The sequence below is a fragment of the Podarcis tiliguerta genome (assembly GCF_965153285.1).
Source record: "Podarcis tiliguerta genome assembly, chromosome: 6".
Taxonomy (NCBI): domain Eukaryota; kingdom Metazoa; phylum Chordata; class Lepidosauria; order Squamata; family Lacertidae; genus Podarcis; species Podarcis tiliguerta.
In genome coordinates, this window is record NC_139539.1 from 88,435,284 (window position 1) to 88,458,178 (window position 22,895).

The 22,895-nt window shown below is 46.1% G+C and overlaps 2 long non-coding RNA genes across 2 annotated transcripts; both read right to left on the bottom strand.

The window, feature by feature from the left end:
• Nucleotides 1-5,601: 5,601 nt before the first annotated feature.
• Nucleotides 5,602-11,815, bottom strand: LOC310679789. The gene is made up of 2 exons (XR_014512540.1): nt 9,113-11,815; nt 5,602-6,950 (listed from the first exon to the last, which is right to left on the bottom strand). It is a non-coding gene; the product is annotated as an uncharacterized lncRNA (long non-coding RNA).
• A 1,092-nt stretch (nt 11,816-12,907) lies between these two features.
• LOC310680502 lies at nt 12,908-13,812 on the bottom strand. Its single transcript, XR_014512819.1, has 2 exons — nt 13,625-13,812; nt 12,908-13,141 (listed from the first exon to the last, which is right to left on the bottom strand). It is a non-coding gene; the product is annotated as an uncharacterized lncRNA (long non-coding RNA).
• Between the last annotated feature and the right edge of the window lie 9,083 nt (nt 13,813-22,895).

Here is a 22,895-nt window from a genome sequence, read left to right on the forward strand (position 1 = left end):
AGCTTCAGGAGTCCCTGGCTGCACAAGCGGAAGCCCGGAGACAGGCCAAAGTGAGGGTAAGGCAATACACTGACACGGTATGTTTTTATTACTGCAAGCTATGGGCAGGAGGGAGCTATGGGAGAGAGATGCTGTCCTCCCAAGCTTGCTTCTCTTCAGGTCTAATCAGACAAGCGTTGGCCATGCTTCTGCCTGCATCTCACAGCACATGGGAGTGGGTCACTGGTCAAAACTAATTCTGTTGGTTATCCAGCTCTTGTTAATCTAAAGCAGCCAATCTCAAACTCAGCCCTCCAGATGTTTTGGGACTACATCTCCCATCATCCCTAACAGGGCCAGTGGTCGGGATGATGGGAATTGTAGTCCCAAAACATCTGGAGGGCCGAGTTTGGGGACGCCTGATCTAAAGCAATGAGCTCTTCTCGTTTGCACTAGTTAATTTATAGGTACTGTTGTGACGTGGGGTTTGTGATTTCAGCTCTCTTGACATAATCTGCTGGAGACAGTTCTCTAGTAACACTTCTTTATTACAGCAAACAAGACTGAAGACTGAGGAGGGGAAAGCTACATTTATAGGGACAGGGGACTAGCTAGAAAGGATACATTTTGGAGGGAACAATATCAGGCAATCACAGTCCTGCCTTTTGGAGGAAACCAATAAGACAGAGGATCCAATTACAGCAGTTTAAATGAACCAATAGTAGCTGTACCCCCTGAAACCAAAAGGCAGTTACTTTACCCTAATGCAAATATAGACAATAATAATACAGATATAAAATCCTTTGACTCAATACACAACACCCCTCCCCCCCTAGTGAGCACAGCAGACGTAATCTCTCAGGTACTGTGGGGTCCTACAACTTCTACTTGATCTCCTGACAACAGGCGTTGCCGGTTCTGGATTGGGTGTTACCTGTGGTAGAGGGGCTGCTATAGGGGTTTCCTCAGGAACAGATGGAGTCCCAGACATCTCAGGGTTCCCTACCTGTACCTCGTCATCATGAGGACTAGCAGACCCTGGTTCATTTGCTGAAGCCCCTGGTGACTGCACCTCTGGGCCATTTTCACTCTGGTCTTGCAGCTCTGCGTCGTTAGCCAGGGATGAATTATCTGACTCCTCCCTGCTGAGCGCCCGGCGCCTCAGCTGATCTATATGTCTCTTCCAAACTTGCCCATTTTCCAAGGTTACATAATAGGACACAGGTCCACTAGCCCGGGTGACCACACCAGCCACCCACCGCGAACCTCGTGAATAGTTCCTCACCCAGACCAGATCTTCAGGGGCGAGATACCTTGTTGTGTCAGTCTCAGCCTGGGGGGTTGCTCTTGAATTATGGTTTGGCATTTTATCCGGGTGGACATAATCCAGCACCGTTACCAGTCTTCTACCCAAGAGCAGCTCAGCTGGCGACTTGCCCGTCGCAGTACACGGCGTCGCATGCTGCAAAAATAACATTCGCGCGATGCGAGCTGACCAGTTACCCTCCATTAAGCGCGCAATGGATTCTTTGGCTGTTCTTACCATGCGCTCAGCCTGCCCATTGGAGGATGGGTGAAAGGGCGCGGATGTGACCCCTCTTATGAAGTTATCAGCCAAGAATGCCCTGAATTCTTGGGATACAAAAGCTGCCCCATTATCTGATACAATGGTCTCAGGTAACCCGTGGGTTGCAAACAGCTGCCTCAACACCTTGATTACGGCAGCTGATGCCATGCTAGGGACCATCGCCACTTCTAACCATTTGGAATATGCATCGACGACAACCAAAAAGACCTTCCCCTGGAATGGCCCAGCAAAATCTAAGTGCAGCCGGCTCCAGGGAGATCTGGACTGCTCCCACCAGTGAACTGGTGCTCTGGCCACTTCTGGCCGCACCTCTTGGCATGCCTTACATGTTCGTACCCATTGTTCTATGTTCTGGTCCATTCCAGGCCACCACACATAACATCGGGCTAGCGACTTCATCCTGACCATTCCCGGGTGTCCCATGTGAAGCGTCTCAAGCACCCTGTTTCTCAGTGGTGCTGGGATGATCACCCTATCTCCCCACAGGAGACAACCCTTATGCATGGACAACTCGTGCTGCCTTGTCGCATAAGGCCTGAATTTGTCTTCATGCGGACCACCTGGCCACCCCCTCCCCACCCAAGTGAGCACACGGGAGAGAACAGCATCTTTCCTCGTTTTCTCAGCTATATCAGTAGCCGTTACAGGAGCCCCCGGAAGTGTTTCCAGCATCATTATGTGCTCCGCTGGAGTGGGATCCTCATTGCTCCCGCCAGGAAGGGGCAATCGACTCAGCGCATCAGCGTGGCACAACCGTTTCCCCGGCACATGGGTCAAGGTGTACTGGAACCCGTTCAGGAATATAGACCAACGCAACATTCTGGGGGAGAGAATTTGTGGCGTTTGTTTGTTCGGGTTGAACAACCCTAACAGTGGTTTGTGGTCCGTTTCAATGGAGAAATGGCGACCGTACACATAATCATGGAACTTTTTGATTCCTGCCACAATTGCAAGCGCCTCTTTGTCAATTTGAGCATAGTTGCGCTCCGTGGGCGACAACGTACGGGAATAGAAAGAGATGGGCTTTTCCGACCCATCCAGTTCCCTATGACTCAGCACCGCCCCCAGGCCGTATTGAGAGGCATCACATGCCAGGACCAGCGGCTTTGACTCATCATAATGAGCAAGGACGCTCCCGCTACTCAGCATTCTTCGCAAGGAGTCAAAAGCCTTCTGCTGCCCCTGCCCCCATCGCCACACATTCTTTTTCTGCAACAGTCTATGTAATGGTTCAGCTACCGAAGCTTTATGGGGTAAGAACGAATGATAAAAGTTAATAAGTCCCAGGAATGACTGCAACTCCGTCTTGTTCTGTGGTCGTGGCGCCTCGATGATGGCCTTAATCTTAGCATCTGTGGGGTGGATGCCTGATGCATCAATTTTAAACCCCAAGAAATCCACAGCTGGCACCCCAAAACTGCATTTTTCCTTTTTCAGTTGCAACCCCACCTCCTTGAACTTGAGCAACACTGCACGGACACGCGCAACCAGTTCCTGTGGGTCTTTTCCAGCAATCAAAACGTCATCAAAAAATGGCAAGACCCCCGGCAGACCTCTTAACAGGCGTTCCATGAGCCCTTGAAAAATCCCTGGGGCCACACAAACTCCAAATTGTAATCTGTTAACTCTGAACGCCCCTTTATGTGTGACAATAGTCTGTGCTTCCGCTGATTGTGGGGTTACTGGCAGCTGTTGGTAGGCTTGTGCCAGGTCAATTTTGGCAAACACCTTGCCCCCAGCCAGTTTAGCCAACAGATGTGATACGACTGGAATGGGGTATGAGTTTCCCCTGAGTGCCTTATTGATAGTACATTTGTAATCTGCACAGATCCTGACTTCCCCATTTGCTTTAAGGGGCGTGACGATTGGAGTCTCCCACTTAGCAGAGTCCACGGGTGAGAGAACTCCCTGCTTGACCAATTTATCCAGCTCTGCTTCGATCTTGGGTTGCAGTGCAAATGGCACTCGCCTTGGTTTGAGTCGGATTGGGGCCACCCCAGGGTCCAACTCGAAGTCAACTGGGGGCCCTTTATAACAACCCAGTTTTCCATTTAAGAGACCAGCAAACTCTTTGCATAATGCCTCGCTCATCTCAGGGCAGGTTTGGATTGAATTAAGCCCTGATATACTCAGTCCCAGGGCGGGGAACCAGTCAGTGCCCAGGAGACTGGGGCGACTGCCCTTCGCAATCACCAGTTTGAGTACAGCCTGTTTGTCCCGGAACTGAACTCTCACGGCACACATTCCCATAACATGGATGCGGCCCGCTGAGTATGACTGCAAGGTTGCCGGGAAGGGCTCCAGAGGGGGCAACTTACCCCTGGGGAAGAATGTCCTCGCGGTCTGGTCCGACACGATAGTGAATCCAGATCCGGAGTCCACCTCCATGTCGCACTGCTGACCCTCAATCTTCACCTTGACGTGTGCCTTGCCTTGCGCTGGGAACTGCACGACCCTCCCGTTGATCTCCGTTACATAGTGGCAGTCCTTTAGAAAATGGGTTGCTGTGGGCGGTCTGCGATGCTCCAGTCTAGGTGTTCCTGTCGCTCCCAACGCCGCCGATCTACAGACCCTGGCGATGTGACCTGTCTTCCCGCACGTCCGGCACATAGCATCCCGGAAACGACAACTCTTCCGCTCATGGTTTCCGCCACAACCTGGACACCTGCCTCGGTGATCTTTGTGCACTGTGCAGGCCTGACGCACTGACTCGACCCCACGGACTGGGCTCTGGCTCGGAGTAGCCTCTAGCTCGTCCATGGCATGCGCAACTTCTATCTGTGGCTTAGGGGCCTTGCGACTGGCATCAAGCTCCTCTCTTTCATAATTCTCCGTGGCGGTGGCCTCCTTCAAGGCTGAAGCAAGGGTAACCTCTTCTTTAGCCACGATGCGTCTTCTGGCTTTCTTGCTGCTCAGACCACCGATAAACCGATCCAGGAGAGTCTCTTCCAGATTTTGGAAGTCGCAGTGCTGAGCGAGCTTCCGCAGTTCAGCTAGAAATGCAGATACAGACTCCCCAGCACGCTGCTGCCTCTCATGAAACTCCATCCGCCGGGCCATCTTGGTCTCAGTAGGCGCCAAATGGCTTGTTAGGCAGGCAAGAATATCTTTGAGAGATGTCTCACTTAGCTTCGCTGGAGCAAGCAATGCCTTGGCCAGCTTGAAGGTCTCAGGCCCACAGTAGCTCAGGAATGTGGCCCTTCTTTTGCTGGCATCGGTGATCCCTTGAGCCACTGCGAAGAACTCGAAGCGTTCGACGTAGTCTTCCCACGTGTGGGGCTCTGATGGCTGGAAGGGCTCCAATACCCTTGGACTCTCCATTGTCCTGTGGCAGGGTCGTCTTCTCAGCTGGCCAGTGAGTCTTGTTCTTAGCTGCAATCCGGACTCTGAGGCAGGGCTGCGTTTAACCGCTCCTCAGCATTCCGGATCCCACCTTCGTCGCCAGTTGTTGTGACGTGGGGTTTGTGATTTCAGCTCTCTTGACATAATCTGCTGGAGACAGTTCTCTAGTAACACTTCTTTATTACAGCAAACAAGACTGAAGACTGAGGAGGGGAAAGCTACATTTATAGGGACAGGGGACTAGCTAGAAAGGATACATTTTGGAGGGAACAATATCAGGCAATCACAGTCCTGCCTTTTGGAGGAAACCAATAAGACAGAGGATCCAATTACAGCAGTTTAAATGAACCAATAGTAGCTGTACCCCCTGAAACCAAAAGGCAGTTACTTTACCCTAATGCAAATATAGACAATAATAATACAGATATAAAATCCTTTGACTCAATACACAACAGGTACTTAATGTAAATCCATTTCCTTTGGCTGGAAACCTAAGAGATGGAGGAGGTACAACACGAAGGCTGTTTGGGAGCTACACTGGAAAATGGAAGCTCCAGACTGTTTCAATTCTACGCAGCACAAGAATGAAATAAATTTCTTCCACACTAACCCTGCATGTTTTCCTTTGGGCTGTCGGAAACAAAATGGAAATTGAAGTGATGTGGCACCCAGGAAAATATCACCACATGTAACACACTTCAAAACATCCAATATAAAGTCAGGTAATAAGTGACTTTATATTGACTTTTCTTCCTTTAATGGATTATCCAGAGATTGGGAAAATCCAAATCCATTGACAGGGGATTATGGGCTGCCACTTGAATAAGATATTGTCTAGCTGCTGTCCCTTATAAGCCAGTTGTTCCCCTGTGGTAGGAATTAATTACAAGTTTCTTTTCATTATCCCCACCACCACCATTTTATTACTTTTTATAGGAAAACAGTGCTGTTTTACTAAAAAAGAAAAAAAATGCAAGGAAATAAATCACTTATCCCTGCTCTCCTCCGAATAGGAACAAATGCTGACTAACAAGAGGAAATTACCTCAGGAAGAAACAAACGCCCAGAACCTGCACATAAGTAGTATCTAATTAACACTGGAGGGCTTTTACTCAGTTGAACTTGCTTCTGAGGAAACATTAGAGGTGGTTTTTGGCCTTGAGAGTGAGCATTCAACGTAGCACTATTTTAAGTGCTGTGCAGAACCTGTTTTCGTTTTACTTCCAGCTGCTTCTACAACACTGAAGGGCACCATTATGGAAGGAACCACGGGCGGTACTCAACAAAGTTTTACTCAGGGTAGACCCATTGAGATTAATGAACCCATCAAAGTTAGTCCCATTGATATCAAGGGGTCTACTCTGAGCAAAACTTCGTTGCCTCCTGCCCCAAAGGAAGATCTTCTAAATACCTTGTGTTCTAGGTCATAGCTGCTGAAGGAGAAAAGGCTGCTTCCGAATCGCTGAAGGTGGCAGCAGAGGTGCTTTCCCACACACCAGCCGCCCTCCAGCTCCGCTACCTTCACATGCTCCAAAGCCTGTCTGCAGAGAAGCCGTCCACCTTTATTCTTCCTTTCCCCCTTGACCTCATGAATCCTTCATCAGGAGACAACATGAAATCCACAGGCTGCAACCGCTCTTCAGATGCTGCCAGCAACCCAGAGGCTCCAAAGGCGAAGGATTCCCCAATGTTGTAGGACTAAACCAGGTGCAGCATCTAAGCCTCTGTCCAGCTCCTCAGGCCATAACCCATTGCCTAGTCCACAATTCGTACCCGCCTGCTTTGCACCCTCCTGAAGTGTTTTTGCCTGGCTGAAATATGCCCTTGAACTCACCTGGATGGAGGGAGAGAGAGGGGATGTTAGTCTGTGTAGGAACTGCCTATTGGATGAAGGCAAAATTCGTAGCTGTTGCTCTGTCCGCGTTTGCCCTGGGCCCCATTCACTACTAGAATGCGGCCCCTTGGAGGCTGCTTATGAGGCAATGTGGCCCTTGGTCTGAATACATTTTGCCTCTCCACTACAGGAATTCGGCAGAATAATCTGCATTTCATTTTTTTTAAAATAGTATTTATTAGAAGTTTAAAAGTTACAGAAAAAAAGCACAAGAAAAAGAAGAGAAAAAAGTAAAAAAAAAAAGTCAATACATAAAAAGAGAACAAAAAACACAACACATCAAAACACAAAGAAAAACAAAAGCAATTAAAAACACATCCAATATTTATCCTTATCTTTCATTAACTTATTTCCTCAACCTCCTCACACCTCCCTTTTTTGTATTCCAGTTATTAACTATATCTGCAAATCCTTTCCCTCTTTCACTGCTTTCTGTCATTTAATTATCTTAATTTATTTTAACAATATCTTACCATCAAAACCTTAAAATTTATTTATACTTAACTCCTTATAATGTTTCTACTAAAGTCATGTAATTTCATTCCAACATTTCCTAACATTCATTAATTTTACAATATTTCTCTAAAAAGGTTTTTAATTTTTTTCCAATCTTCTTCCACCATCTCTTCTCCCTGGTCTCGGATTCTGTCAGTCCTTTCTATCAGTTCCATATAGCCCATCAACCTGGTGATCTTCTATCCGAGGCTCTTAGCTCTTTTCCATGTCCCTTCTGCAGATCTTCTTCATATTTATACATACACTTTACTTTATCTTCTGCTGAACTTGTTCTTAGTTTCCTTCCTTTGACATCGAGGAGTAGATCCCGGGGGAACTCCATCTTGACAATTCCTTTATTTCTTCTCGACAAGTCAGCCCATACTCCACAGTCAGAACTAAAGTCCGAAAGATGTTTCAGGACATGTTCCAAAGTCCCTTCAAGGCTAAAGGCCTCCACAACTCCAATCTCCCCCTGACCCAAATCCAAATCACAAAGTCCAGAGCATCCCTTCATAAGGGAGTCTGTCCAACTTTCCTTCTCCGATCCAAGCAGGACACCATCTCTCCAAATCTGACTTTCAAAATCAATCACACAAGGCATCAGCTTATATCCATCAAATTGTCTCTGTGAAGACGAGGCCTCCACTTGTGTTGCTTGAGATTCAAGAGCAGCTTTTTCCTTCGTCTTCTCCACAGCTTGCCATTTCGAAATGGGTTCCTGAGTCAATGCCTGAATATTTTCTATACAAATATTCACTTTTTGTCCAAAATCAGTTGTTTTTTGTCCCAAATTGTCAATTTTAATAACCATCACATCCGTCTTCTCATGAAGTTGTTCCAGTAAAGCACTTATCTTGCAAAATGCATTCACTAGGGCTTCTTGTTTTGACATTCTTGTCCAAGGTCACTCTATTTCTCACGGTCTTTGATCTACTGCTGGAAAATTCCCCAGCTCCACTCCACTCCTGCAACAGTTTCAAAAGCTCCCTCTAGAGGAAACAATTTCTATTTGTATCTGTCCTTTTAAACACAGATCCAGCAACAAAGTTAATTTTCAATTTTCAGTTACTATTTCTCCTTTTTAAATGCAGAGGAAAGCAATGGAAACAATGTATATCTCTTATTTAGCTATCTGTCAACATATGTTCTATTCACAGTCAATGAATTTTCCCAATCCGTCAGTCTTACTGGCAGCCCGGTCCCAGGTTCAAAACAGTGGTAATTTATCTCTCTTCACTCTCTCTCCTGCAGGCTTAAACAGTCCAAAATTTTCCCCCTCTTCTCCTGCTTCCAAGGGGGGTTTAGTATTTTTGAATGATGAAAATTTAATCCTTTACAAAAGGCTTTTCCCAGACTTTAGCTTGCAATGTCTTTGCTTTGATCTATTTACAAAAAGGAAGGCGGACTTCCTGTTTAGGACCTTCCCGTTTCAGTGCCAAATTACGATGTTTAAAGATCCAATTTTCCGTTCTACTCACGAGTAGTTGTTTAAAGTCCAATTGTCCACAGGAAAAAATCAGCGCTCTCCGGCAACAGCAATGCGGCTTCACTCCGTGAAAGAAGCAGTTGATTCGAAGCACCGCGCCGCTCACCCCACGTCACTCCTGATCCCCAAAACCGGGTTTCACCGCGAGTAGGGGAGGCGCAAAAGGTGCCAGCCGAATCCCAGGTCCACAGGCTTCTCCCGCCTGTGGTTTTTAGTGGGTCGCCGCCTCGCCGTGGCGGTCCAGACCCTGATTTTCACGGAGCGGGTTCCTCCAGATTAGAGGAAATCCGCCATTGCCGGAGGCGCTAACCCGGAAGTCAATAACCTGCATTTCAAACTAGCTGATATAGTCATGGTTGATCCTCTATTGGGCCCCCTGTAATTAAATCTGCTTAAACTTTTAAACTCCTGAACTAAGAGGTCGGCAGCTGGGCTACATATGATGAGGGCGGCTGCTTTGCCACCAAGTGTATAAAACAGGGAACTGCAGCCAGTCCTAGCTGTGTGGGGGGAGTGCATCCCAGCCCCGTTTTTTGAAATGTGTATTTGTTTCTTTCCACATTATATTTTTAGATGCACAGTCAAAGCTTACTAGGTATCTAACCACCCCCATGTGATATTATTCCCAGTTAAAATCTAATACCGAGTTCAAATTATTATTCTGCTGAAAAGCTCACTGGGTGACCCTGAACCAGTCATAATTGCTCAGTAGAGACATCACCTTGCCAACAAAGGTCCGTATAGTAAAAGCTATGGTTTTCCCAGTAGAGAAGTATGGAAGTGAGAGCTGGGCCATAAAAAAGGCTGATCGCAGAAGAATTGATGCTTTTGAATTATGGTGCTGGAGGAAACTCTTGAGAGTCCCATGGACTGCAAGAAGATCAAACCTCTCCATTCTTAAGGAAATCAGCCCTGAGTGCTCACTGGAAGGACAGATCGTGAAGCTGAGGCTCCAATACTTTGGCCACCTCATGAGAAGAGAAGACTCCCTGGAAAAGACCCTGATGTTGGGAAAGATGGAGGGCACAAGGAGAAGGGGACGACAGAGGATGAGATGGTGGGACAGTGATCTCGAAGCTACCAGCATGAGTTTGACCAAACTGCGGGAGGCAGTGGAAGGCAGAAGTGCCTGGCGTGCTCTGGTCCATGGGGTCACGAAGAGTCGGACACAACTAAATGAATAAACAACAACAACAACAACAGGGACGGAGAAAGTTAATGCATGCTTCCTTTTAACATCTTGGATGAAGGGCTGGATAATAAGGTCACCCTTTGGGCGTTCCTGTTCTCTAGTCATTCCATTCCTTGTCCCTATTTCGAAAGGCAGATACCATTGCAAGATACGAAGATAAGAAGTGTTGGTGGTGGAGCGCAAGAAGCTTAAGGCCAGTCCTCCCACCTCCTTGGGGCTGAAAATGGTGTGTCCTGCCTGAGGCAGTTCACAGAGTGAAAGTGAGCAGCACAGCACAAACGAAGTTTGGGAACTTGCTGCGAAAGCTCTTTGCTGTCTGTTTGCTTTAATTGTTAATTGGCTCAGGGAGTAGCCCTCCCTTCCCATCTATCATTAAAGCCAACAGAGGTGGGACACCATCTGTATCTCTTTCAGCAGAGGGACAAGAATTGGGCTGGGCCTGGACACTGCAGGCTGGCAGTGCCATCAGCAGCCCAAGAGTCTCAGACTCATTTTCTAAGCCTCCAGTAGATATGATTTAGTGGAAGGAGCAAAAAAACAAATGGATAGTTTCTGCCGAGCGCAAGGAAAACACAGGAGTACCTGAGTGGGGCTTCCTCACAAACACAACTTGAGGTTAGCCCTTGTTCTGTTCTGTTGTTCCCATCAAAACAAAAGAAAAACTTTGAACACAAAATGGCAAATTCTGCAAAAGAATAAGCTCAAGCTATTCAACAAATTCATCTAATATGTGCTAAATCCGAGGCATATTCAGCGTCAGGTGGAACCTTCTTACTTGATCAGCTCTTGCTAAGAGCTTTTAGAATGGTAAATTTTGTCTGTTCTTATTGTCAGCCTCACTGCTACTTGTTTTAGTATTTTTGTGGTTTTTATGTGCTCTGATATTATGTGAACTTTGTAACATCACCCTTGGAGACTCTGGGCTGAAAAGCAGCTTATTATATATTTAAAGTAATAATAATAATAAATATAATATTCTGAATGTGCAAATTTCCTTTCTTCTTTTAACAATTTTAGTGGGTAGAGTGTCCTTCCTTTCTTCGGCACTGGCCTCTGGTATTAAAAAATATTTCTAAAATAAGCAAACAGGCATTATTTCCTATAATTTCCTATATATTTCCTTTTAGAAGACATCTGAAGGCAGCCCTGTTTAGGGAAGCTTTTAATGTACTATTATATTTTAATATTTTGTTGGAAGCCGCCCAGAGTGGCTGGGAAAACCCAGCCCGATGGGCGGGGTATAAATATTATTATTATTATTATTATTATTATTATTATTATTATTTTATTGCAAGACTCCTTCCTCCCTGACTACCACCATAGAAACATGGTCCCTCGCTTGTCTTCATTACAGGTGCCCAGCTTTTGGGGCAGGATGAAAGCTACAGCAACCAAAGCAGTTTGGGAGGGAAAGCACTCTGAGAATCTTAAACCTATCTCCAGCCTGAGTGATGTTGCATTTCCTCCAGCATCTATATTAATCTCATTTTAAATGAAGTCTCCAACTGAGCAGCACATGGAGCACCTATAGCTCAGTGGTGCAGCCATTTCATGCATTTCCAATTAAAAGGCTCTTGGGGAACAGGGAACAGAAGACACTTCTGCCTGTGATTCTAGAGAGCTGTTGCCACTGAAAATAGAGAATGCTGTGTCAGATCAGGGGCAGACTTTGGTATGATGTCCTGAGCAAAAACAAAATTTAGTGCCTCCTCCAGTATTTCTCCCCCCCCCCTCACCTTCTGTTCTGCACATGCTCTCAAGTGCACTATGTCATAGTTGTGGCAACTCAATCGCCTGTCTGACCAGGGCTTAACTGTGAGTAGGCAACCAAGTAAATACAGGTATTAGTAACACTGCTATTTTGCAACCATTCAGCTCCAATCTAGATCTGGCACCGGTCAGATGAAGTAATTATACAAAGCAGCTTTCTATGTTCTCTGCAGAAAGGAAAGTGGAACGTACTTAAATAAATCAAGCTGCATTTCTGCTCATTTCTGCTAGATGGCGTCTTTTGGCCATGATTTTACAATGCCATGAACAGGTGTACGCAGCCGAACTTTGGCTTACTCTGCTTTCCTGTTCAAAATACCATGCTAGCTCATATTTCCCCCTGAAGGAAGAATGGGGTGGCAATGAGGCAGAAGACAAAGGGGCAAAGTATGTTCCCCTATGAAGACACATTTCTTCAGAGAAGGCTGTAGAATGGATGCAGTGTTGGGACATCTCTTCCTGATGACTTGTGACCTTTACCTTTACCTTTATGACTGTACTAGAGTACTAGAGAACTTGAGGGAAGGGAATCATGCCAAGTTATTAAAGGTAAAGGTAAAGGGACCCCTGACCGTTAGGTCTAGTCGCGAACGACTCTGGGGTTGCGGCGTTCATCTCACTCTATAGGCTGAGGGAGCTGGCGTACAGCTTCCGGGTCATGTGGCCAGCAGGACTAAGCCGCTTCTGGCGAACCAGAGCAGCGCACGGAAACGCCGTTTACCTTCCCGCCAGAGCGGTACCTATTTATCTACTTGCACTGGTGTGCTTTCGAACTGCTAGGTTGGCAGGAACAGGGACCGAGCAACGGGAGCTCACCCTATCGCAGGGATTCAAACCGCCGGCCTTCTGATGGGCAAGCCCTAGGCTCAGTGGTTTAACCCACAGCGCCACCCACGTCCCATGCCAAGTAATTACCGGATACTAAACCGTCTGGTCCAAGATACCCCCAATGCATCTACTAGTGAAAAACTCCTAAGACGGATTGAGTGTTCTTTTTGGGGGGGGGGGAGTTCAAACAAACCCCCCAAATATTTCCTATTGAGTTATTCTTAAATTCAACCTGTATAGGTAAACACAGTGAAATATCAGGGCAACTCCAACCTAGACCTTGAATATGTTCTACATAAATAACAGAAACTGGGAATCGATCCCACTTGGTTGAGTTAACTCCTTTCCATGTACTGAACCAATAGTTTAACAGAGCTGGGAGAATTCCAAGTAGCCACTAATGCACAACCCTCCATCTGTGTCCAGTGCCAGCTACAAGCAGGAGCCAAAGGCCTTCTGAAGGTCACCCTCTTCTTCAGCGTTTGGGCTTGGGGAATTTCTTCGTTCGTGGCTTAGGAGTGCTGGGCTGTGAAGGTGATTCAGTTTGTTCCTTAACGACAACTTCTGCAACGACAGATGCACAGCAAGAAGCACTTAAACACTTACATTGTCAACACCTAGAAAATATGAGAACTAGTAGCTCAGAGAAACCTCATACTCTACTCTGCGACAAGTCCAGGTTTCAGCCCAAGCATAGCCTTGAGGGAATCAAGACCAAACCCAGCTGCCCAAAGAATGGTTATAAACAGCATATGCATCCACAAACCCATGTTTGTCATGTCCACACTTCATAAGTATACCTGTTCTCAGTGAGAACCTCATCCATAATGGGAATATTCCAACAGAGCATTATGTGCTCAACCCCACTTATTTCAATGATCTAAGACACACTGATCTCTGACATGTACATAGTACTTTGTTCAAAGTAAATCAACAATCCTGATACGACCAGTATCACGCTGCAGACGAGCAGCTTAGGCTGATAAATGCTTGCTTGGACCACCAACTGGGTTAGGTAAGAGTTCAACTAGGGACCTCCCTGCTCACATTCTTAGCCAGTGCAATGCAGTTTGCTTCTTCAGCTCCCTGGGTTGGTTCATAACATGCATCTTCATTACTTCATGATTGCAGCATCAAGTGAATTATGACATGTGAATTATGACATTATTAAGCAATGAAGAACTTTCCTTTCACCCCACAACACACTGCTTTTCAACAGAAACATCACCTATTCAAGCCAGAGCTACACATGTAGCAGATTGGGAAGGAGCCAAGATGGCGAAGAAGACGCGCTTGCCGGAGCTCCCCTTTCCAGTTCATGCTGTAAGTTACTCTGCTCCTATTTCTCTCTAGAAGTTGGCCCGATAATGGTTTGATGATAACGCCAGGAACTCACCCTGTGGAAGCCTGCAATGTCAGCGCCATAAATCTCCTTAATGAGCTTCAATAACAACCTGATTAGCTGTAACTTGGGCAGCCACCGGCCACGCTTCCCTGGCCTTCCACCAGCTTTTGCTTGGCCTTTGAAGGACTCTTAGATAACCGAGCCGCTCAAGGGGTTTAGCATGACGAACCTAAAACGTGGTCGTACCTCTTCTGTGGAAAACCTTTCCTTTAATGCCTCAGAACCTATGTCTAAGATTCTGAAACCTACTGGGTTGGACTCACCACCTAAGACCTTAGAGCCTTCTATTTCAGAAGGAGTTTTTCTGCAATCTTGTGCCTCCTTCGCCTCTTAACTTTAAGCAGTTAGATTGCCTACATGATCCTGCAAGGACTTCAAACAACCTTTTAAACACCTCCAAGCAGATAGACCGTCCATATGACCCCACAACGACTTCAAATACTTCCTTGCCAGGAGACAAATCGCTGTTGGATATAACCTCCAGCCCAGATGGCCTCTCTCCCCACTCCGACTCTCATTGTAAATCTTTATGTGATATAGTACACTCAGTGGAGCTGAGGACTTTGCAGAAATATTGCCTGCACTTGGCTGACGAAATAAAGGTACTATCAGCTTCCGTCAATATGTTAGAGGGAAAACTAAATGCTTTCACCAAAACCCCTACCTCGATTTTGAATCCGCCATCAAATCACCAGGGACCTGATAATCATGAGGCACAGAGCCTAAGTAGGGAGCAGCAGCTAGTAAACCTCCAACTCACCCCCAACAATATATGCTTGAACATCGCTCACTCCTGCTTCCCCTACTATACCTGGAGAAATTATAAAGCTGCTGTGATCTCACTGCGAATGTTGACCAGGTCCTACTTGGCCCAGGGTGAACTCCTATCATTAGAATGGTTGCCAGAGACTCCAAAATTTAAGCGCTTGTTGCTCAAGTTCGATTCTCCCAGGCTTCCTGCACTTTTGAGCAAACTTCAAAATTGCCTCAACTGGTATGGAATCTTCCCACAAAGATGCTTCTTTAACAACTGTAGGGGCATTATTGGGAAAATCCCAAACTCAGCAAATTCGGTTAGCCGGCCTACAAGGAGGATTGAGGATTATGACCGGAATTTGCAGCAACGGTCCCTTCCTATGAACCCCTCTCCACGATTTAGTAGCCGACCATCCCACCGGCAAGAAGGGACTGCCTTAAGGGGTAGAGCTTTGATGGGTCCAGCCTTGGCCATTATAGATGCTCCTAAAGATTGGCAGACACAAGCCCATGTGGACCCCCCTGCAGCGATAACGATCTCCAATCCTCAAAATGGCTGCATTCCCTGTGCTGATACCATGATGACGCAAGAGACACGGGGAGACCCAGTAGCCCTCTGGACAAACACTGAGGCAGTGGCAAGGCTAAACAAGCTGCTGGAAGCTAACCGAAAAGGCTGTCTTTCTTCTGTCTTACATAGTGCCTTCCCAGCAACAAGCCTCGATCCTCAAGGCACGACTCCTGTAACTATAGAGCATATGACAAACGACGAGTCTATGGACTTGTCGGTTAGTAACACCCCCTCGTATCAAGATTTTCTCTTACAGCGATCTATAAATTTGTTCCAGCCACTGGCTGCTCCTGTGCCATGTGATAACTTGAACCTGAAATGCAAGCAACCAAAAATCACTGCTTTTTTTCACCCTACTGCCCCTTCACGCAGCATGCACCCCCATTTGGACTCTCCAGGATTAACCACGCAAGAGAAATCATGACTTGAGGGAATCACAAAGCGGCCTCTTACACTACTATCATGGAATGTGGCTGGTATTAAATCCAAACTGACAGAGATCCATCATTTGTTGCCTATATAAATGGCAGCCACATCCTTCTATTCCAAGAGTCATGGGCCTGTGAGGACTTCTATCTAACAGGATACAAGGGCTTCTACCTGAATGCCACGCAGAACTCGTTATCACATGGTAGACTGCAAGGAGGCTTGGCTACTTTTGTTTCCTTAGCCATAAATCTTCAGGCCGAAAAAATCGACATCCAGTCGTCACTCATGCTGGTTATAAAGTTGCAAACAGCAGAGGAAACGATAGTAGTGATCAACATCTACCTATGTCCAACTCATAAGAGAGATTTGGTTGATCTGAGATGGCAGGAAATCCAAGTGATATTGGAAATGCTTTTTGATAAATACCCAGAAGCCACTTTTCTGTTGGCGGGAGATTTTAATGGACGCCTGTCACATACTGACCAAATCTTACTCTCTAAATTTAACAAGTGCCCTTCTTCACCTCTTATGACTACAGACCTTTTACCAAGGAAATTCAAAGATAACATAGCCACTTATGCAGGTTTTAAATGCAGGCAAACCTTGCTGGCCCTCAATTTCCTTCTGCTAAATGGGGCAGTCAGCTCAGACTACCCTGCTGAATTCACCTATTGGTCAGGTTCACGTGCATCCACTATTGATTTTGTATGGATATCTCCCGCCCTTACCCCCAAAATATCCAGCTTTAAGGTGGCTACAAGATTGGAGAGTGATCATTTCCCTCTAGAAATTTCCTTGACTCTGGCTGACAAACTTGATAGGCACTCCTTTGTGCACCTATCAAATGATCATCTGGAGATAAGACCTACAGCCCTTAAATGGACCTCCAACTCGGCCCAGCAGTTGAACGAACTTCTCTGGTCTGATCAGCTCCAAATAAAAAGGGCTTCCCTTATGCAGGCGGATGAGCCTCTACCAATATATGATGATTTAGTAGAACTTCTAAAACCAACATTAGCTCAGTCCCCCACAAAGCATGGTAAACAGTTTTTCCACAAAAAATGGTTCGATGAGGAATGCAAAAACTTCAAGAATCATCTGTACAATGAATGGTTGGCATACAGAGCATCAAATGACCCCATGCCAAATAACCGCCTTATCACCCTCAGGAGAAGTTACAAAGCCCTATTAAAGGAAAAGAAGCTCGAGGCAGAAAGAAACAATTGGAACAACCTCTTGATAGCTGCAGAGAATAGAAATCCAGCCTCTTTTTGGCAGTTAATCTCTAGATACCTGGGTAGGCCGCTTGCAAGAATAGAACCCCACATCTCAGCGGACACTTGGGAAAGATACTTCGCCGATCTGTATGCAGCCCATGATGCCTGCGGAGACACGGTGGAGCCGGAAGCACTGCCCGATTGGGACCCAGTTACATGCCCTGAAGTTGAAACTCTCATAGATCGATTTAAAGCAGGCAAGGCCCCCGGTGACGACCTTATATCCATTGATGCCATCAAAGCAAATAAAGATTGGTGGACCCCACTTTTAGCAGCACTCTACACGCATATAAACAAAACAGCAAAATTTCCCTCAAGCTGGGGCTCTGCGTTGATTATATTAATACATAAGAAAGGCCCACGTACAGAGCCGAGCAACTTTAGGCCAATCAGCTTGCTAAATGTTATTGGGAAGATTTACTCGGGGTACCTGCTAAACAAACTATCGAAATGGATGGAGGACGACAATATTATTGCCGATGAACAGGCGGGTTTTCGCCCTGGAAGATCTACCACAGACCAAATATTAACCTTGAATCACCTGGCGGAAAAGTATGCCGGCAAAGCCCCAAAGGTTCTTCATGTGGCTTTTATTGACCTTAAGCAGGCATTTGATCGAATCTCTAGAAAGCAGCTATGGTCAAAACTGGCCGCTACACAGATCGATCGCCGTCTCCTTCATCTGATTATCAGCCTCCATACAAACACCTTTCTGAGAATCAGGCTAGACAATAAAGGCCTAGTCTCCAACCCTGTTACCACCACTAGAGGGGTAAGACAGGGTTGTTTATTGGCCCCAGCATTGTTTAGCTTTTACATTAATTCACTGGTGACTCACATGGCCAATGATGCATTCCACCCCCCCAAATTAGCAGGCCGATCTCTGAATGTTCTTCTGTATGTGGATGATGCCGCACTTCTTGCCAGATCCCCTACTGGACTGAGGAGAATGTTGCAAGGTGTACATGAATACTGTGATCAGCATGAGCTCCAACCCAACTATGCTAAGACCAAGATCATGGTCTTCTCTGCCCGACCGAGAATCCATCGATGGTCGATGAACGGGATCCCCCTAGAGCAGGTTAACTGCTTTAAATATCTGGGACAAGTAATACGGTCAAATAGGTCTTTTCTGGCCCATAGAGACTATATAACAACTAATGCATCTAAACCAGCCATCCAGATTAGATCTCTATATGATAAGAATCAGGCTCAATCAGTAAAGATAGCTTTGAGACTCTTTCAAATGAAAGTCCTCCCCCTTCTTTTGGTGGGCATCTCTTTAGGCTCCCATAGGGATTTTTTGAAACTGGATTCTATTCAAACGCGATTCCTTAGAGCCATCCTTAGGATTCCCCCCTTGGTAGCGGGTGCGGTTATGAGATTAGAGGTCGGCTGGCAAGCTCTATGGTATGTGGCCTTGAAGACGAAGCTCTGGCTATGGCTCAAGCTTTGTTTTAAACCAGTGGGTATTGCCCCCTTGATATTGAGGGACGATTTCCAATCATCGTGGGAAAGGGAGGTCATTAATGAGGTTCAATCCTGCGGATTGTCTCACCTTTACTTTGAGTCTATGACGTATAATCAAGCTAGAGCTGTGATCTCCCGGAGACTGAGTGACATTGCCAGGCAAGAGGACATAGCCCAGGTAAAACCAGGGATGTTCCTAGGGGACCAGATTTACCGGACCATACCAGTCCCCTACCTTGCAGAAATCTACTACGTGGAATACCGCAGACTTTTTACAGTGGCTAGATTAAATGTCCTTGACTCTGCGATATTGTGGGGAAGGTACAGGGGAGTACCATACGCCCAGAGAACCTGTCATTGTGCCATGGGTGTGGTTGAGTCCACCGAACACATTCTCTTGACTTGTCCTTCTTATGCAGAGCTTAGACAAATTTTTATAGACCCACTTCTATGTCAATTTAGCTTCCTACCCGGAGAAAACCAGGTTTTACACTTGCTGAATAATGTCACTAGAGCTATACCTTCCTTGGTGGCCAAATTTCTTTTTTTAGCTTTTAAGCATCGTAAGACTATAATTGACTGTATTGATATGGGGCTATCCGTTTAGCCCATTTTAGTGTTGGCTAAGTTTTAAAAATCTTTTTCGATGTTTTAACTGTGTACTGACAAATGTTCCTTTTTCTGACTGACGGTCGAATAAAAGGTTGATGATGATGAATATCCATGTAGCAGATTGAGGATGCATAATGGGTTGTGCCACTTCAGCAATGCAGATGGAAGAATGGTCTTCTTCTTCTTTGGCGATCACTCGTAGCTGAGTAAGATTGTCTTCCATGAACACGGTCTCAACAGTGAGTCCGTAAATGACTGTGGAGGCCAATTCTGGACCCACACGTCCTTCCACAGTGGGGACATAGGTTTCCGGGTGGGAGTTGATCACGGTGTGGATTTGCCAAGTGTGCCTTCCTCTTAGCACGTTTCTCCCTTGCGTCCTGAGTTCGAGTGTGTTCAAAGCCCATGACGCCTTTGGTAAAGGCTGTTCTCCAATTGGAGTGCTCACAGGCGTTTCCCAATTGTTAGTGTTTATACTACATTTTTAAAGATTTGCTTTGAGACAGTCTTTAAACCTCTTTTGTTGACCACCAGCATTACGCTTCCTATTTTTAAGTTTGGAATAGGTTTCTGAAAGTGGAAACCTAACACACCAGGGAGAAAAGTTCTAGATTAGTCTATTCCCTGCTGTGCTAACATTCTACTTACAGGATACACTTTATAATAAAGAACAACCAAAAAGGTGATTTTCCTGGCTGCAGTTTGTATTCAATTGTAGTTCTGGAGCTCCTGGAGTCAGTGTTCACAGCAGTAGCGGAGGAACCCTCTCCGGCACCAGGGGCACGGCAGCCTGTACGAAGTGCGCATGTGCGGCATCCTGTATGGACTGCGCATGTGCGGTGACCATATGGGATGCTGCACATGTGCAGTCTGTATGGGCAGCCACTTGCACGCAGCATCCATACGGGCGGCTGCACAAGCGGCATCCCGTACGGAGTGCGCACACGTGGCAGCCCATACGGACACCCGTACAGATGTCGCGTGAGAGTGGCAGCCTGTATGGACACCGCGCAAGCTGCGCCCATATGGACACTGCGCAAGCTGCGCCCATATGGACTGCGCGCGCCCTTGGCCGCTCTACAGCTGGGAGGATGCAGGGGCCATCTTATCACCTGCCCCCTCTGCCCCCCCTTCCTATGCCCCTGGTTCACAGACCATACATGAATTCTGGGGCTGATTCTCTGCTGCTGGAGAATCGGAAGCGTATACACTCTTGGCTTATCCACTTTCCATATTTAAACATGCTCTTTTTTAAAAAAAATAAAAATAATGTTTATTACAAGTTTAAAAGTTACACAAAAGGAAAAAAAAGAGAAAAGCGAAGAGAAAAAAAAGAATAAAAAATTACAGAGAAAAAAAGCAAAAAAACCCACAATACATCACAACACACACACAGAAAACAATACATCCAAAAAACACAATATATCAAAATCCTTATCTTTCATTAACTTATTTCCTCGACCTCCTCACACCTCCCTTTTTTGTATTCCAGTTATTAATTATATCAGCAAATCCTTTCCGTCTTTCACTGCTTTCTATCTTTTAGTTATCTTAATTTATTTTTACCTTATCTTATCATCAAAACCTTAAAGTTTATTTATACTTAACTCCTTATAATATTTCTACTAAAGTCATGTAATTTCATTCCAACATTTCCCAACATTCATTAATTTTACCATATTTCTCTAAATAGATTTTTAAATCCCCCCCCCCCCAATCTTCTTCCACCGTCTCTTCTCCCTGGTCTCGGATTATGTCAGTCCTTTCTATCAGGGCCAAGATGGCGACGAAGTAAGACGCGCTTGCCGGAGCTCCCCTTTCCAGTTCATGCTGTAAGTTACTCTGCTCCTATTTTTCTCTAGAAGTTGGCACGAAAATGGTTTGATGTTAACGCCAGGAACTCACCCTGTGGAAGCTTGCAATCTCAGCGCCATAAATCTCCTTAATGAGCTTCACTAACAACCTGATTAGCTGTAACTTGGGCAGCCAACAGCCGCGCTTCCCTGGCCTTCCACCAGCTTTTGCTTGGCCTTTGAAGGACTTTTAGATAACCGAGCTGCTCAAGGGGTTCAGCATGACGAACCTAAAACGTGGCCGTACCTCTTCTGTGGAAGACCTTTCCTTTAATGCCTTAGAACCTATGTCTAAGATCTCGAAACCTACTGGGCTGGATTTACCACCTAAGACCTTAGAGCCTTCTATTTCATCATTGGAGGAGTTTTTCTGCAATCTTGTGCCTCCTTTGCCTGTTACCTTTAAGCAGTTAGACTGCCTACATGATCCTGCAATGACTTCAAACAACCTTTTAAACACCTCCAAGCAGGTAGATTGTCCATATGACCTCGCAACCACCTCAAATACTCCCTTGCCAGGAGACAAACCGCTGTTGGATATAACCTCCAGCCCAGACGGCCTCTCTCCCCACTCCGACTCTCACTGTAAATCTTTATATGATATAGTACACTCAGTGGAGCTGAGGACTTTGCAGAAATATTGCTTGCACTTGGCTGACGAAATAAAGGTACTATCAGCTTCTGTCAATATGTTAGAGGGAAAGCTAAATGCTTTCACCAAAACCCCTACCTCGATTTTGAATCCGCCATTAAATCACCAGGGACCTGATAATCATGAGGCACAGAGCCTAAGTAGGGGGCAGCAGCTAGTAAACCTCCAACTCACCCCCAACAATATATGCTTGAACATCGCTCACGCCTGCTTCCCCTACTATGCCTAGAGAAATTGTAAAGCTGCTGTGATCTCACTGCGAATGTTGACCAGGTCCTACTTGGCCCAGGGTGATCTCCTATCATTAGAATGGCTGCCAGAGACTCCAAAATTTAAGTGCTTGTTGCTCAACTTCGATTCTCCCAGGCCTCCTGCACTTTTGAGAAAACTTCAAAATCGCCTCAACTGGTATGGAATCTTCCCACAAAGATGCTTCTTTAACAACTGTAGGGGCATTATTGGGAAAATTCCAAACTCAGCAAATTTGGTCAGCCATTTTACAAGGAGGATTGAGGATTATGACCGAAATTCGCAGCAACGGTCCCTTCCTATGAACCCCTCTCCATGATTTACTAGCCGACCATCCCACCGGCAAGAAAGGACTGCCTTAAGGGGTAGAGCTTTGATGGGTCCAGCCTTGGCCACTATAGATGCTCCTAAAGATTGGCAAACACAAGCCCATGTGGACCCCCCTGCAGCGATAACGATCTCCAATCCTCAAAATGGCTGCATTCCCTGTGCTGATACCATGACGACGCAAGAGACACGGGGAGACCCAGTAGCCCTCTGGACAAACACTGAGGCAGTGGCAAGGCTAAACAAGCTGCTGGAAGCTAACCGAAAAGGCTGTCTTTCTTCTGTCTTACATAGTGCCTTCCCAGCAACAAGCCTCGATCCTCAAGGCACGACTCCTGTAACTATAGAGCATATGACAAACGACGAGTCTATGGACTTGTCGGTTAGTAACACCCCCTCGTATCAAGATTTTCTCTTACAGCGATCTATAAATTTGTTCCAGCCACTGGCTGCTCCTGTGCCATGTGATAACTTGAACCTGAAATGCAAGCAACCAAAAATCACTGCTTTTTTTCACCCTACTGCCCCTTCACGCAGCATGCACCCCCATTTGGACTCTCCAGGATTAACCACGCAAGAGAAATCATGACTTGAGGGAATCACAAAGCGGCCTCTTACACTACTATCATGGAATGTGGCTGGTATTAAATCCAAACTGACAGAGATCCATCATTTGTTGCCTATATAAATGGCAGCCACATCCTTCTATTCCAAGAG